The 14,757-nt window shown below is 38.4% G+C and overlaps 1 protein-coding gene across 1 annotated transcript in view; it reads left to right on the plus strand.

The window, feature by feature from the left end:
- LOC141333019 (uncharacterized) overlaps positions 1–14,757 on the plus strand; it is a 55,792-nt gene that overhangs the window by 39,250 nt on the left and 1,785 nt on the right. The gene's annotated exons all lie outside the window — the stretch shown is intronic.

The raw sequence follows: 14,757 nt of genomic DNA on the forward strand, positions 1-14,757 counted from the left end.
CTAGGTGACTGTCCTACATCTTCAATTAACAAACTACAAGCTGGTGTTTCTGAAATATGATTATTTATTGAACATTTAGTGCTATTTACATTTTAATATCACACTTTTGATGATAGCAGAAAAAATCACTTACAATTAAAACAAATGTCAAGTTAAAAACTGAAGTGTCATTGTTTGCTTCAAGCAAAATAAAGTTTTTTGTCAGATACCGCTTTCATTGTTTTCTAATCAAAAGTAGATACTGTGTTTAATGTTACACAGAATATTTTGTTGTTGTTGTTGTTGTTGTTGTTGTTTTTGTAGCGCTGGACATTTTAATAAGGATAAAATAAGTGAGTTCCGCTTTGAAAATGAAAACCAACCTGTTTGTTCCTCAGTATCTTCATGTTTGACTCTGAATGTTTCTTCAATCTTCATGTCTTCACTCTCCTCTTTAATAAATGCCATCTTTATAATAGTGTGTCACGTGGATCTCAGTTGCTCCACCAGGAGGTTTTCTGCGTTTGGTAGAAAGAAAAATAAATGTAAATTAAATCTCTGAGTGCGCCTCAATTAGCTCCCTAGTTTAGTAGTCAACCTATATTTAATACACTCCACTTTCATGAAAACATTTGCTATTTGTATTCGATGTCGTTACAAGTGTTTGTTGTTCTTGTTGCATTTTTTGTGTTTTGAGCAGCAGATGTCGTCAGTGTGCAGTGATTCGAGTGATTCAAAACAGTGAATCATTTTGTGAATCGATTGATTCAGTTGAACTGGAGTTTTGAAAAGATCCGTTTCTATCAACACTACTCGACAGTGACCGAATTCGTTAGGAAAAATATTTAGTGTCACTAAATAGAGCATTACAGAGTTGTATTGGCTAACAATTCATTTCACCGTTCTATATGCAATTCGCTAAACGAGTTGTACAGATTTAAACACTTTCATTTGTTAAAAGCACACACCTTTCTCCGTTTGAATCCAAATGCAGGAGCGCGCCGCAGCCTTATGACGTCACATCTCCAGAACAAAATAAAAGTCTTGTTCGCTAAAACAATATAATTTTAGATTATAAAACACCTATAATACTGTACAGCTGTACCTAGTACGTAGGATGAATTGAAGGGACGAACTGCAGATCTATCAAAAGTCCAAAGCTATTGATACTAATTATCTAATTTTATATCTAATACATCATAACATTTGTGATATTCTCAACCAAGAATAAAGTCAAAGACAGAGACAGTTAGTGTGGGAAAACATAGCTGCTCAAGTTAATGCATAAGTTGAAATTTAAAATATGTAAAGTATTTAAATATTTAAGTATAATAAAAAAATAAGTAATGTAGCCTAATGTTTGACGTTTATTGACTTTTCACTTGAAAAAGTGGGGAATTGGCTGTAATTCTGAAGTTATTTCAGATGTAATTGCATTAAATGACATAAAATAGGCTACTGCATAGTTTCTACAACAAATTTGACAAAACAAGAATGCATATAACTTTAACTTAATGTTCAGTGGATATGTTTAATTTAAGGTTCCCACTTTTACACACGTTGATCAGTTTAAGATAAGATTTCTAAAACTGAGTTTTTAAAATATTTAAAAGTGCACTTGTGTGTCTGCCTTTTTTATTGATCAAGTGGTAGAGGTTGATATGACATTTAGAATGTAAGCAGTACTAAAAAATAGTTTTTAGAACGAGTAATAATCCCATTAATCTAGTTACAGCACATGTCCCTGTTGAAGGTCAGTGAATTTAAGCTAATTATTTATTTTTTGCAGTAAAATCAAAGGTAAAACTTAAAATTGTATTGAATCTAATTGTAATTTTCATGTAGGTGCAATCCTGCCGGTATTAAAAGAACGTGGCACTATACACTTTTCTTGTTGTTTTAAAAGGATTTGTTGAAAGCGAACTTAATAACAATTTTCTTCTTTCTGTTGGCATGTTTCTGCTGCTCAGTCCTGGCCTTTCTGCTTTTAATGACTAAATTTGCCAACAAGGATCTTTTGTCATTTGTTAGACATTACAGCAGATTGTACGGGACAGACAAAGTTGGTTATTCATCTTGCAGAAGTGTATAAAGCATTCGGCCTTCTTGATAATATATCAGCATTTCCATAATTACCTGGGAAAACTGAAACGATTGGTTAGAAAACCAGATAGTATTTTTTAGCCGGTTGTCAAAAGACTTTGAGAAATGCTTCCAAAAGAATTTCCTCAATAAAATGAAGAATCTCATCTCTCATTAGGTTCAAAAGAGCTTAAGAAGGTGCATTTATGATTGTTTGTCACGTAAACAAAGAGACAACTGCATTAAAATCAACACATTGCTGTAATTAATGATATGATCAAACAGAATAAAATTGTCCTTTTAGTGTGTCAAAGGTTCAGTAAAATTAATTCACTTTACATTTACCCATGTGAATCCTCTGCAAGCATATGTCAGAGTCTCTGACTTGCAAGAAAAGACTGTAAAAATTGTTAGCTTTGTCCTGTGTAAAACAAAAATATGTCCTTCTTCAGCTGCCATTACTCATACAGCCTACCAGAAATTATACAAATATGCTGTTTTGGTGCTCAAGAAACATTTCTTAATCATCAGTCTTGAAAACAGGAACCTACTAGCATAACAAAAGATGTGTAAGTTATTTTTGTACCCTGGTCATTTTTGACCACGAACACCACCAATGTTATAGAGATTTGAACAACCTGAGGGGTAAGGCCTTCCAGAGGCCAAAGCCTTTGGAAGGCAAGCCTGCAACCCTTAGCCAAAAAAAGTTAAATGGCTAATGCTGTTGCTTCGGCAGTACACAGGGAAGGAGACCAGAGGCCGTTTGGTTTGATTAAATGTCAACAGAGGTGATGGGTTCACTATGCTAATTAAACAGCTTTTGTGAGGAAACAGCTTATCATTTAATGAACAGAATCAAAAACCAGAGCTCTGGACAAAACCGACTGAAGCCAAACAAAACAATAGGCTCGTTTGAGATGAGGAAAATCTGTGCAGAATTGATCACCGGTGATCAACGCAAGATGCATGCCGGTTAGAAAAGTGTCCGAGTTACGTCCGACTTGCTCTGACATCATGCTGACGTGTGCCAAAAAACTCTCGCGATGGCAAGGCGGATGTGTCGGATTGAGCAGTCGGGCGCAGTAGCTCTCCACCGACTGCGCTGACCAAAAGCACCATGGGAAACGACTGGCTGACGACACAGCTTAATGCTCATTGGTTCAAACAACTGTGATGCTGCGTTCTCTTCTAAAATGTTTTATTTTTTAATCTACATGGGGTTCAGAGTATAATTTTTTATCCACATTAATTTCACATTCGTCTAGTACAAATATGTCGCCTTGTTTCATAATTACAGTGTATAGTTTTTCGTTATTTACCTCAAAAGAATGGAAGTAAGATGTTACAATATGCCCCGTAGGTGGGGTACATTGTAACATCTGAGCGGCACGTTGTAACATGACCATATGACAGCTTAAAATGTTATCTGGTCGAATGAAAAAAAAATTACACGACAAACTATAATATTTTGTCAATAAAATAATGGCATTTTTTTTAAAAGAATTTAAAATAATCGCATTTTGGAGTTTGACAGTGAACATATGGCAACCATGCACGACCCTGATCGCAACACAGCTGTACAGTATATTTCAAAACTATGTAGGCAAATAGATGAAACATATTTAGACATTCAGAAAAACACTCCATTCCCTCCACACACAGCTCTCATAGAACACCACACACATAAACCAGCCAAAATGCTTTACATTACTTGAAATAATTTCTGAACATTAAACAGCAACTGTCAGTCTTTATTCACCTGTTTCTTGTGGTTTCTCATTAAAAACCAAAAGTAAATAGTGTAAATTACATCGCTAATGTCATAGAATAGCATAGTTTAATATAGTGGGGCACATTAAAAAGCACTGTTACTTCCCCATCTGCGCAACTTGGATTTAAATCAGGTTAGTGTTTCCAAAGCATTAATAAACTATGAATAAATCTAAACTGATAAATAACAGATTGGAGATTAAAATAATAGCAGTTTTCTCTTGTTTTAAATGAATGCTAAAAACTGAGATGAAAAAATTACTTCAGCCAGAAACGTACTTTTACTACGGTAAAATAAATATTCAGCGATGTCTTTTTCGTATTTAATACGACATGTAAGTTTTTTAAAATGTTATAAATACGTTTTTTCACAACGCTGTGAAAACGTTTTTAACGTTTTTATCACGTCCGTATGTGTCACAGTTCTGTCTTGTCATTGGTTTTTCCCATTTGTCTTCCCCCTGTCATTTTGTTATTTGGTTTAGTCCTCGTTTGTGTAATCACCGTCACCTGTGTTTGATTTATCAGTCATCTATGTCACCTGTGTCTTATGATTAGTCTGTCCTTAAAAGTCTGTCTGTGAGTTTAGTTCCCTGCCGGTCCTTCTGTGTATTTAGATGTGTGTGTATGTTCCTGCCTTGTTCCAGCCTTGTTCCACTCGGAGATTTATATTAAATATATTGTACTTTGTAAATATTGTCTATCGTCTCGTCTACTCCTGCACGCACCCCTGACATAAGGACCGACTGAAACAGTTTAACCCGGCACCTTCCCCTGCGTTTATTTTTCCGTCTTTGTTTTTCTCAGTGTTTTGTTTTTGATTTATTATGGACCCTGCCGTTATCATCATCCTCCTGAAGCAGGGGAAACGCTCTCTCGAGGACCACATCAGAGACTTTCTGTTCCTCGTCCCATCTACTCATTACCCGGACAGCTGCTTGTGCACGTTCTTCCGCAATGGATTAAATGAAAACATCAAGACGCAGCTGTCCGGGGAGGGTCCTCGAGAGAGCCTTGCCGGATACATCGAGTGGGTGCTGGCGTCCTGTGGATCTTCCTGGACTGTCGGCTTCGTCGAGGAGGACGTCAGCCCCACTCACGACCCAGAGAGCAGCCAATCATCGCCCCGACATGCAGAGTGGGAACCCGAGCGCACCGCGGATGAGGGATTAGAGCCGCGAGCGACAGAGCCAGAGCCCTCTCCGGCTGATTAGGTGCGTGAGCCGGATTCTACATCTGTGACGGTGGATTGCGACGTGGAGCAAGTGAGGGAAATGGAGAGCCCTGCCCACTGCAACTCCGCTGGGGGTGAGATAGACAACTCTGGGGACCTTATTGACTTCTTTTCCGAAGTTATGGATTATAAACCATTTGACTTAATAGACTTTTCCTCTGAGCCACTGACCTGCCTAAGCTTCCCTCCCACCCGCCCTCTTCTGTCTGAATCTGCCTGGTCCCCGCTGGTTCCGCCCAGCCGTCCTGAGTCCCCGCTGGTTCCGCCCAGCCGTCCAAAGTTTCCCAGGTCATCGGTCAGTCCCCTTGCTCACCCTCAGCCCACCATCCATGCAGTGGGCTCGCCGCAGGGATGCCAATCAACATCGGTGGCATGGCTGGAGGATCCCTCAGCTCCGCCTCCAGCCTCACAGCCCAGATCTCCACCTCGGCCCTCCGACCCTGCGGCTCCACCACGGCTCTCAACGCCCTCAGCTCCACCGTCGCCCGTCGGCCCACCAGCTCCACCGGGCTCCATCGTCCCTCCGGCTCCGCCTTGGTCAGTCGTCGACCATCCGCCGCCTCGGGACTCCACTCCTCTGGCTTCGCCTCGTCCCTCTGTCCCTCCGGCTCTGTCAGGCTCCTCCTTCCCGTCAGCATCGCCTTCATCCTCTGTCGCTCCGGCTCCGCCGCGGACCTCCGGATCTCCGCCTCGGTCGCCAGAGCCTCCTGTTCCACCTTGGCCCTCCGGTTCCTCGGTGTCGCCCTGGTCCGTCGGCTCTCCACCTCCGCCTCGGGTTCCTCTGCCAGCTGCTCTGCCTCTGTCGGTCGGACCCCTGGAGTCGGCGGTCCTCCCTCCACCATGGCTCCTCCCTCCGTCGGCTCCTCCATGGGCTGTCATCCTGGCTGCGATCTGGGTCCTGCTCTCCTGCTTCAGGTCCCTCCTGTGTCTTCCCTGGCTCCTCCCTCCGTCGTCGCCCCCATGGACTGTCTTTTGTGTCACCTGGACTTTTGTTCTGGTCCTCCTCCGGGGGTTGCGTCCTCCGCCGGAGACCCCTTCTTCATTGACTCTGGTTTCCTGGTTTTCCGCCCCTCTCGTTTTTTCGTTTTTTCCACGGCGCGAGGACGCGCCTTTCCGGAGGGGGGCGTAATGTCACAGTTCTGTCTGTCTTGTCATTGGTTTTTCCCATTTGTCTTCCCCCTGTCATTTTGTTATTTGGTTTAGTCCTCGTTTGTGTAATCACCGTCACCTGTGTTTGATTTATCAGTCATCTATGTCACCTGTGTCTTATGATTAGTCTGTCCTTAAAAGTCTGTCTGTGAGTTCAGTTCCCTGTCGGTCCTTCTGTGTATTTAGATGTGTGTGTGTGTATGTTCCTGCCTTGTTCCACTCGGAGATTTATATTAAATATATTGTACTTTGTAAATATTGTCTATCATCTCGTCTACTCCTGCACGCACCCCTGACAGTATGTCTCCTTCAAACGTTTTAAAAACGTACTTACCACTTCCAAACTGGTACTTAACATGCTATATTAAATCTGTATATTGATCTTATTACCAGCACTTTTTTACATTTCACTTTACTTGTACCATTGCTGATATCGTCGATATAGGCCTAATAATTGATACTACACACAAATTTTGTCACTCATCATATTTATTAACAAAATATAAAAATATGATACCTAAACAAGACAAATGCATAAATATATACCAATAAAACATATGAAAATTATGCAATGCATGGCAAATTTGAATATGCGTACATTTACAAAGTTCAAGAAATTTCAGGGCATATATATATTTTTAACAGAAAAAAATGATTTGTATTGGCGAAATATAAAGCATTTAATTTCAAGGAGTTACAAATTATTTTATAGCAGTTATATTAATAGTCAAATTGCAATCTTATTATTCGTTTGCACTAATACTATTGCTTATATTTTAGGTATTTAGGTATACACAAATTACAGTAATATGACATCCAATTTGTTTAATGTTTTATAATGGTTATTATTTTTCAATGAATAATATTTTATAATACAGGCATACCTGATTTTGAAAATGTATGTTTGCGATTTTCCAGTGCTTTCATTGCAGGTTACATTGTTGTGCCAGTAGGTGGCAGCAAGAGACTGTCTTAACCCTACAACTCTCCTTAAGTAGGTTTTATCTTTACTTTCTTTGGGGTCAGATTGACCCCAAGGATTGAAAGTGTGATTCCATAATGAATTATACATTTTTAATATTATAAACTATATATCATTTTTTTCGTTTACTTCTCAACTTTACAGTTCTGCTGTGTTTTCATGGATATTTTGTACTTTTTTACCCATTTACTGCACAATTACTCAACTACGCCACCAAGTGGCTTATAAAAAATTAATTTTTAATAAAAAAAAAACACCTTAATGATGATCTAAATTTAATCTAAATTGTTTTTGGACATTGCTCTATGTGTTAGCGATACAGTACTGCCATCTACAGGTTAGTGGAAAAACTTTTGAAGATATAGTTAAAGAAAGAAAGTGCAATGACCACATACATCCAGCAGAGGCCCTTAGGGACTAATTTCATTTTCACTTTATTTTTCTTCATGCTTCAACTTCTCTAGAGAGTAAAGTAATAATTAATAATCTAGAGAAATAATTAAATTTCCCATTCATAAAGACAGTCACTTGCTTTATTCCTGAATGAATCAGCCTTTCAAACAAATCAAATGAATCATATGATTCAGTAATTAAATCAGTGTCTTGCCTCCATCTGCTGGCAGATATTTTCAGTTGTTTAAATCTTTAATATTTCTGTCTTCAAAATATTATATTTAAAACATTAATCTCAACATGAACGGATGAATTTGATTGCACTCATGCCATCTCTGAGCCTTATCAAACATGTGAAAATGTAAAAACATTTTCAAAAATTTCCCTGTGGATCATATTTACATTTGATCACTTTTAGGAGTCAAATATCACATCGTAATGGGAAGGCACTTTTTTTTTCTGATTTTGGATTATTGTTTAGAATGTGCTCCTAAAATTGACAAGTGCTCCTAACATGAAAAGTAAGTGTAGAGCCCTGGCTATAGCTCCATGCTCTAGTATTTGAGCTACGAGAGCAATGATCAGCATTATCTTGATGATAAACAATAGTTATGTTTGTATTTTTATTTGTTTCAGGATGTTCAATTTGAATCGCTCTGTTACATATTCTGATGTAACTGATGATGCCCTTGATGACATGATCAAAGATATTGTGGCTGGGAATGATCAGCTTGGATCTGAGGCTGTCAGAGCACAGTTACGGGCAGGTGGAGTACGGGTACAGAGAGACAGAGTGAGAAAGAGTTTAATTCGAACCAACCCCAGGGCAGCTGCACTAAGGGCAATGGCACAAAGAAGACCACAGAGGCGATCATACAGAGTTGCTGGACCAAACTCCCTTTGGCACCTTGATGGCAACCACAAATTGATAAGGTAGATATACAGGTGCATCTCAATAAATTAGAATGTTGTGAAAAGGTTTTCTTGTAAGTTATTTCAAAGAGTGGCACTTGCCCACACTGCCAAAGGTACCAAAAGCTGGTTCAATGACCATGGTGTTACTGTGCATGATTGGCCAGCAAACTCGCCTGACCTGAGCCCCATAGAGAAAGAGGAAGACGAAAGACACCAGACCCAACAATGTAGACGACCCGAAGGCCACTATCAAAGCAACCTGGGCTTCCATACCATCTCAGCAGTGCCACAGACTGATCACCTCCATGCCGTGCCCAATTGAGGCAGTAACTAAGTACATATAGAGTAAATTAACATACTTTTCAGAAGGCCAACAATTCACTAAAAATGTTTTATTGGTCTAGTATAATTTGAGGTTGGTGGGTTTTTTGTTAAATGTGAGCCTAAATCATCACAATTAAAAGAACCGACGACTTAAACTACTTCAGTCTGTGCGCATTGAATTCATTTAATACACAAGTTTCACAATTTGAGTTGAATTACTGAACTTTAACACAACATTCTAATATATTGAGATGCACCTGTACACATTACATGAGTATGCTTTTTTGTTTTATACAAGTAACATTTAATAAAGTATATATTATTAAAAAAGTATTCATGAACTTCCTATTTAAATATTCTTTATAGGAAGATGTACTGTAATGTATTTTCTTTTTGTTTTTAATGCCTTATATTATAACAGCGTTTCTGTTATGTTTTAGGTGGAGAATTGTCATTCATGGTGGCATAGATGGCTACAGTCGTCTCATAGTCTTTCTCCGTGCTTCAAACAACAACCGCAGCAGCACTGTAATGAATTGCTTTTTGAATGCTGTGGCCAGGTATGGAGTGCCTTCTAGGGTCAGAACAGATCATGGAGGAGAAAACAATGATGTCTGAGTGATGATGAACATTCTCAGGGGCTCAGAGAGAGGCAGTGCTATCAGGGGCAGGAGCACTCATAACCAGCGTATTGAGAGGCTCTGGGGTGACATGTGGCGGGGATTGACTAATGTTTACTATAATCTCTTCCACTTCCTGGAGAGTGACGGTATAGTGGACATAGACAATGAAATGCATCTCTGGGCTCTTCATTATGTGTACTTGCCAAGGATCAACAGGGACTTGACTGCCTTCATCCAACAATGGAACAACCATGGGCTGAGAACTGAAAGACATCAGACCCCAATGCAGATTTTTGTCCGAGGCTGCCTGGAACAACAAGGACAAAGAACCACAGCAATGCAAGAAATCTTTGGCAGAGGAGCTGGACCAGCAGCTGAAACTGTTGTTCAAGGACCATCTGAACAAGGAGAAACAACAAGAATGCAAGAGACAGCAATGGTTGACTGGCCAGACAGAGTACCAGTACCACAGAATCACTACACTTTGGACAATGCAACCTTGGAGCAACTTGTTGCACAATTTAATCCACTTGGTGGTGCACAAGCAGAACTTGGATTAGACACTCTTTGCAATGTTGATCCCAAAATAGAACTTATGGCTGCATGTTATGGTTGACTTTCATTAAATGGACCAAACTTAAAACTAACCTTTCAAGTTCGTTTAGACTATTTTCCATTATACATTATCACTTTCAGGTTTTTATTTCTTGACACCAAAAGAACCGTCCAAACTGTGTCCAAAACAACATTTTTTTTGGTGAAATTTGGTCACCTTTTTACATTTGTATGGACCCAAATAAGCTTGCAGCTATGACTTTAATAATTAATTATTTTGATATGTATATATGTTAAGACGTAGTAGTCATTTTAATTTAAGGCCATGTGCAGTGGTGGACAGTAAGTAGTTGTAATTCGTTACTGTACTTAAGTACATTTTTCAAGTATCTGTACTTTACTGGAGTAGTTTTATTTTGAGTAACTTTTACTTTTACTTCACTGATTATTCTTGGTGAAATACATATTGAAATAAAGAGCGTTGTGTTATATGGTGTGTGACGAGTCGGCTGACTCCCCCCCTAATTATCATCAACACCCCGGCCCTTATTCGCCGCCCTTCTCCAGGCTCCCGACGGGAGTGGGTGTGTTTGGGGGAGGAGGGGCGCGGAATCATCCCGGGCTGGGAGCGTGTGAAGAGGAGCACCTGAATGGAATGAAGCCTCATCACCGCAGCTGTTTAAATGCCGAGCGCGCCTCTCCTCAGGAGACCGGTCTCTCCCCCGTGCATGCACGCTGGTGTCCTCGCGGGTCCAGGAAGGGGTGAAGAGGGAACCAGCTCCGCCAGAAGGACGAGCTGCCGGAGACCGCACCCGTGACGGCCGACGGGCCAGGATGCCGGGCCGTAGATTCCCCGTTGGAACTGCCGGAAAGCTCGGAAGGGACGAAGCCGCAGGAGATGCCGCCGCCCCTAGGACCCCGGTCCCAAGCAGGGAGCGTGTGCGGCCGCCGGACTCCGCCCCTTTCCTGGACCCTTCCCTACTGAACACTACCTATCCTTCACAGAACCCCTACACATGAGGACACCAGATCCCCTTTTTATTTGGACACTTTTCTTTCATTTTACGGATTCTGCCTTCGTTTCTCTGGGTTTTTTCAGGTTACTGTTAAGACAAGCCATTATTTTTTTAATTAAGAAAAGTAAGATTCTGATTTACAGGAGATGCCACAATAAATATAGCATTACAGTCAACATAAATATATTTTATTATATGAACATATTTTTTTAAATACATATAGTCATTAATTTGATTAATTCTCATTTACCTAATAAATGTACAACATTGTCTCGTGAAGACAAATACCCCCATTAAGCAAGTAACTTTAACAGAGGCAGTGTAGGTTTTGTATTGTGCAAAAACATGAGGGAAGGCAGAACAAAGAGAGAAATTATATGAAAGAATCTATAAGTGAATAAATTCTCTGAATACATAAAGGGAAACAGACTGTTTTCATATCATTTTCAGTGGCATTTGCTTTTGTCTTCCCTCCATGTAAAGACTAATAAAGTAGTGTTTGTAAGTGCAGTGGTGGATGAAATATGCAAATTAAGTACTTGAGTAAAAGTCAGTAAAATATAATCCTAATGAAAATATAATAATATTATCCTAAAGAAAAAAGTACTACTTAATGAAATGTTATTTTGTCATTTTACTTATTTATTTTCATGTTAAGTAATTTTATATTATATGAATTATATATTTTATATAATCTGTATGCAAATTGCCAGGGGGAGTTGGGCTTGTCATAAAAAAGTCTAAATATTAACTACATTAAAATATGATTACCGATATGTATTGTGTGTAAATAAGTGTAAAAAAAACATGAAATTTAAATATAAGAAAAAAAAGTGTCTTCACAAACAATATACAGTACAAAAAAGACCTCACACAGGGCACATTGTATAAAATAAAGAAGAATGCTTTGCAAGTAACTGTGAAAATACATCGTTATGCATAATAGACAGCAGTATGTGAATGGGACTTTTATTTTGCTCTGGTGAAGTGAGGTCATAAAGTCGCGCTGTGCTTTGCATTTGTTGCGATTCACCAGAAGAAAGGTTAGTAGTTTTAAGTGTTTAAATCAATGCAAACTGTTTAGTTGATTTAAACGGTTTTACAAGCTGTGTAAAATAAATTAATCATTATTAAATACAACGCTTTAATGCTTTGTTTAACGTTATCGTGTGAGTAAAGCGCATCCACATGAGTAACAGAAAAAGTGCGTCTCATTTCGCTCCCTTTATCGTCAATCAGTTCATCGTTTAAGTGCTGGAAAGAAGTGATGACAATCCGAGTCATTGAACCGAGTCATTCGTAAATGATTCAGTGATTCAAAGCGAATCAGCGCTCGCTCACCACAAACTGCGATACAATGAAAACAACAACAAACACAAACGTGTATTACAACCGCTGTTGTTTTCATGAAAGTGTAATATATTAGATATGATAAATATTCGAATACCAAATATAGATCAAAAATAGTCTACCCAAATATGAAGCTTCTGTGTATATATATTTTATACGTTATATTTAAGTATATTAACTCTGATTGTCTTACTAGTGCACTGACTACTGAACTAGGAGCTGATTGAGACGCACACAGAGATTAAGTTTGCATTAATTTTTCTTTCTATTAATTATTCTCATATTAAACAGGACAAAGTGTTCAAACACACAGAAAAACTCCTGGAGAATCAACAGAGACCTATGTGACACACTATTATAAATAAAAAACTATTATAAATTATAAAGATGGTGTTTATTAAAGTGGAGAGTGAAGACATGAAGATTGAAGAAACATTCAGAGTCAAACATGAAGATACTGAAGAAAAAACAAAGATGGAGTTTATTAAAGAGGAGAAGATTGAAGAAACATTCAGAGTCAAACATGAAGATACTGAGGAACAAACAGGTTGGTTTTTATTCTCATTTGTTATTATTTTATGACATCATGCATTTAGGTTGTAACATTAAAATGGAATTAGCCTAAACTACATATATTATTTTTTCCCCAAAAAATATAATAATATATATATTAGTGGTGGTCATAGATAAATTTTTTAAATCTAGATTAATCTCACTGTAATCTTGGAATTAATCTAGATTAATCTAGATTAAAATGGCTAATTTGAATTCTGCCGAAGGCATTCAGAATATGTGTGCTACCCAAATAATGACTAAAAGTAAGTCTTTGAGATCGGGTTTCTCAAGCCAGGTGGCGCATTAGACCAGGAGCTCATCTCCTGTTTCCAAACTGCATCACAAACTGCTCGATAAAGCTGTTCTATGATAATTTGTTGATGAAAATAAATTATGTTCAATAAGATGTACTTGTGTTTACTAACTAACTAACAATGAAATTATTTTTTCTACCTATTAGATTGTGTGTTATATCTACGTATATATATCTATGGTAGCCAGTGTTTTCCCTTGGGGGGGGGGGGGGTTGTACATGTTACAACGTACTTTTATTTTGACAGGTTGCCGTGAAGTTTCTGTGTATACAGTATGATATGATGCTACTTTTCTCAAATGAAATGGTAAAATTAACACTCACAGCAGTTTTGGAGATTGAGTTTATCTGTTCATGTGAGATGCAAATGCCAAAAATTACCGGGAGCATCACGCGTGCTTCAGTATGCATTTAGTAAAAACACGTCTCCCCCATTCATACATACAGAGGCACATGGAACATACCGGATTCATATTTTGCATTTAAGTTTTCACAGAAACTAGTCCATATCGCGATTTGAATTAAGTGACAGACCAACATTTGATTTATGAATCCAAAAATCGACGAATTTACATGGCATTTTGCGCTATAGTAGATTCGGTTTTTATTAATGGAGTACGTGATCCCGTCTCTGTTTTGGCGGAGGAGACGTAAATGCGCGACCATGTATGGGTATTCTATAGTCTTTGGTATACATCCGCATAAATGTTTGACTAAGGTAAAAAAAAACTTTGGATGGGGTATTTACATGGGCTTCGGAGTGCATAGCAATGAAGTCAATTCTACTCCGAACCATCCCTTTAAACTATCAAGGTGAAAGTCATCATAGTTTGCGTAGTATAGACCCTGCTCCCAAGCTTTGAGAATAGATTAACGGCGATATTTTTTTATCGCCCGATAAGAGTCTCACGTTAACGCAGCACGTTAACGCCGATAACGGCCCACCACTATATATATATATATATATATATATATATATATATATATATATATATATATATATTTATATATATATATATATATGTATATACAGTGTTGGGTGTAACGCGTTACTAAGTAACGCGCTACTGTAAACTGTAATACTGTAATACTGTAATAAATAACGCCACTGAAAAATTAAAGTAACTGATTACTGTTCATTTAGTATTTTAATTACAGTTACGTTTAATGTACTTGCGTTATACTGTAAAATAATTAAACTCGCTGAATATCATTATTTAATTTGATTAATTAATCTTATAAATGTGAAAGTAAACTCTGCCGCTTTAAAATCGTTGAAGTGCAGGTGCACGTGATTTCGTGCAAGTGTGCTGCATACTCGTATCGTATTCTTAAAGCGGATGTTGAACTCGGCTGAAGCGAGTGGCTGTTTTGCGAAATGGAAATATGCCCATTACTTCAGTTTTCTGAAACAAGCAGACAAGAACATTACAGTAATATGTAAGCTATGTCCTGGGGAGAAAAAACTATCGGCCGCTGCGCTGTCAATAGCACGAGTACTCAAGCACCTGACACGG

This window comes from Garra rufa, chromosome 4 (genome assembly GCF_049309525.1).
Source record: "Garra rufa chromosome 4, GarRuf1.0, whole genome shotgun sequence".
NCBI lineage: Eukaryota > Metazoa > Chordata > Actinopteri > Cypriniformes > Cyprinidae > Garra > Garra rufa.